Genomic DNA, 4,061 nt, shown 5'->3' on the forward strand with positions numbered 1-4,061 from the left:
TCTAATCTCAAAGGAGATTAAACCCCTACATGCAAGAAGTTGTTAAAGGAGAGGTTATGAAATTACTTGATGCGGGAATCATATATCCCATATCGGACTCTTTGTGGGTTAGCCCCGTTCAACTGGTACCTATGAAAGGAGGTACCACGGTAGTGACAAATGAAAAGAATGAGCTAATACCCACAAGGAAGATCACCGGTTGGCGTATGTGTATTGACTATCGAATATTGAATTCCGCGACAAGAAAATATCATTTCCCCCTACCATTCATTGACCAAATGCTTGAGAGGCTGGCCTCCAACAAGTTCTTTTTCTACCTTGACGGGTATTCGGGATTCTTTCAAATCCCTATTGTTGGAATATGTGTCCTCCGACAATAATGCGATCACAACTGTTGATCATGATGATCACATGTTTAAGTCTCGTTATAAAGAATACAATTGGGAAGTAATATTTTACTGTCAATTGGTCCACACATATCGGTAATGATTGGCTGACTAGAGTTTGACATTACTGTCGTGCGACGGTGGTGATCAGTTGATCCCCTAGGTCATACCTATAGGGCAACACTCTTAATTGATCATTTAATTGATTGTATAACGTTACGAGTCAATTAAATTATTTAAAATTGACGGACGATTTTGGAAGTAATATTTACGTATCTCATTGAAATTTGATTAAATGAGATACGGTCTGAATAATCGAATTATTTCATTACTCAGATGAAATTATTGTTTAAGGAAACAATCAAAGTTGAATGAATTATTATAAATACATATTATTGTGAATAATAACTGGTAAAATATTTTGGTACAAGTAATTGCGAATTACTAGGTCGAATTTGTATATGACTTATTTTTATTAATACGTTGATTTTTAATAAGTTAAAAATACATAACAATTTTATGTGACATATGACATGTGACATATTGACAAATTGACAAAAATAAAATGGATTCCATTTTACACATATGTACCGAAATTAAGGGAGAATTAGGATAATATTGTGTTTATTATTTGTGTGGTAAACATGATGATTGCCCTAATTAACTAGCCATGCAAACCTAGTGTCCATTGTGAAGAGCAACTAGAGCATGCATTGGCTCCCTTCCCTTCCCCATCCTCCCGGTTTTTGGAGAGAAAAAACCACTTTGGTTTTTCCTCTTATTTTACCTAATATACACAAAATGTTTGGTTATTCATTCATTCAACATTATTAATCAAAAATATTTTAGAGAGATAAAATATTTTTTCTTCCTTTTCTCCTCTCTTAAACCGGTTTTTAGGAGACCAAAATCAAATTTATTTTGGTCATTTTTATGCTAAATTAATATTGTACTAGTATTCATAATATTAATTTTATTAAGAGCTTTGGGTATTAAGCTTTGGGAGAGATCCTATACTTGGATCTTAGTTCTTCCATCAAGGAAAGCACAAGAATAAGAGAGAAGGAGATCTCTCTTGTGCCCTAATAAACCGGAAATCCAATGTAAGATAAAGATTTCTTCTTTATATTGTTTAATAGTTTGCATGCATAAGATCACCAATTAATTTTATGATTAAATTAACATAAAATATATATGAATATGTTAAGTATATAGATCTACTTTTCCTTCAATCGGTATCAAGAGCCATGATTGTTTGCATGCAAATCGGTTAAACGTTTTTCCGAGTTATACGATTAACATATAAAACTTGTTAAATTTGTGTTATTATGATATATCACGAAAATCATCATGCATGTTAAAATTTCTGGTCCTAAAATGTTTTTAGGATATTTTGGTTATTTTATGGATTTTTATTGTTCATATTACATAATAATGACATTAAAAATATGATTTTATGAATAAAATGTCATTTTCGGACTAAAATTAGCTAAACTTCGAATTTTCCAGTGATTTTTGGATATGTTGTCACATATATTATTTTGAGATGGCCTGTAAATTTTCATAAGTTTTGGACTTCTTATGCTCGAAAAATGGATTTTTCATTATTAAAACCGGATTTAGATGGATAATAGGTTAATATGAGATAAATTTCGAATATGGTCATAGAAATTTAGTATGTTGTCACATGCAATTTTACAAGATGTGTGTAAAATAATAGGCTATATTGAAGTCTTTATGCATGATTTATGAGTTTTTGAAGAAAAATAGCATAAATAGTGACTTAATTAGTGAAATATTAATAAAACATACTCTATGACTAAGGAAAAACATCATATGTTGCATTTTATTATCTTTTTCAGATCTAAAATTGAAAAGTTGATGAATATAAATTTTCTCATGTTTTTATGATTATTTTTGTTAAAACCGATAAACCGCAACATTGTTTTTCCGGATAAACATCGAAATTTTTAACCTAAGTTTTTTGAACATCATGAGTGTCATGGTATTTTTCCAGAATGTTCATGAGTTTAAATTTCAAATTTCAAATTTATTTGAAATTTTGTGATTTATTTGAAGTTTATAGCTTTTTATTATAATTTTAAGTCCAAAATGAACAAATTTTAGTAATATGAGTTAATTATGCTCAAATTATTAGTGAAGACTAAAATTTGAGTCCTAAGAGGTTAGGGTAATTAACTTATGCATAAATATGAATTTATGTAATTTTGGTGATTATAAAATGTTGAATCACGCAAATCCGTAAAAACCGAGTAATATACGATATTGGCTATTTAAAGGCGATTTAGCATAAAATTGGGCATGTTCATACATATTATAATGCTGCATTTTCTTTATGATTGACATAATTTTATTTATGTAATTTTGAATTATGTAATTTTTACTTAGTATGGCCTTAGTTTTTAATTGGTATTACCCAAAATGTATGGGAATATCGATTCGGTTGTAATTTTATTGTGATCTCGTATCACCGTCTTGTAATTTAATAGATTTATTTTATTTTAGTTACAAATGTATAATAGGAAATTATGTAATTTATTATGTAATTTTATTCATTCCGGAGTTCCCAAAGACGGATTTCTTCAAGATGGCGATACATAAAGACGGTGTTACCTCGAGATGCGAGCCACAACCGAAGTTCAAGGGACCAATGGAGTTGGTTTCCGAATATGTAATAGTTAAATAGTTTTCAATTTTAGGAAGGCCATACTAGGATTTTTTTTATGCTTTGCATTTTATTTATATGTCACATGCATCGCTAAATCGCCATAACTAAAACATGCATCATCATCTTATCGAGTTAATCGACCGTGTCAAATACAATTATCGTAGTTCACCGCTTTAATTCACTTAAAACGTGATAGATAATAAATTGACATGACCTCTCGCTAAAACAAATCAATTGAGACATAGCCTTACCAAATAGTAGAAACCATGAAAACTTATTTCGTGAGGGAGTGCACTCGGCCACACCGGGGTACAAACCTTGTTACGTAGGGGAAGTGGGTGATAAATGTCTATCCACCGAATTCATGTTGATAAGGGATGAATCGGCCACACCGTGCCCAAGTCAATGTGGGTTTGGATGATGGACACATTTATTCGAAATTTGGATTGAACTCAACAAAAGTTTTTCGATAAGGGTTTTATCGGCCACACCGTCCCCTTGTTGAATGTGTTTTGGGCTAAAGATAAATGTTAATGTAATATTATCGACCAAGAGTTCTAAAAGTAGAATCGATTAAACGTTAATCCACCGAGTTATATTGATAAAGGATGAATCGGCCCCACTGTGCCTAAGTCGATATGAATTTGGGTCTTGGAATCATTTATCTAGTTGGGTAGAGGTCACTAGAAAAATGCATAAAACTTGTTTAAATTATAAATTTTTACGAGTATTATTGTTAAAACGACATTTGTTTTACTCCGTCTATTTTGTTTTGTAGACCACTTCTTTTCTCATAACAAATGGCAACACCAACCCCTAACGCCACGACTCTCGCTAATTCATCATGGCTCCGATCCTTCATGGATCGATGTAAACTTGAAAAGAATGGGTCAAATTTCTCCGATTGGGATGCCCAACTCAAACTAGCCGCCCAAGGTGACGACAAGCTTCGTTACCTAACCGAGGCCTCTCCACCCGAACCTACT

The sequence above is a fragment of the Silene latifolia genome, chromosome X (genome assembly GCF_048544455.1).
Source record: "Silene latifolia isolate original U9 population chromosome X, ASM4854445v1, whole genome shotgun sequence".
Lineage (NCBI taxonomy): Eukaryota > Viridiplantae > Streptophyta > Magnoliopsida > Caryophyllales > Caryophyllaceae > Silene > Silene latifolia.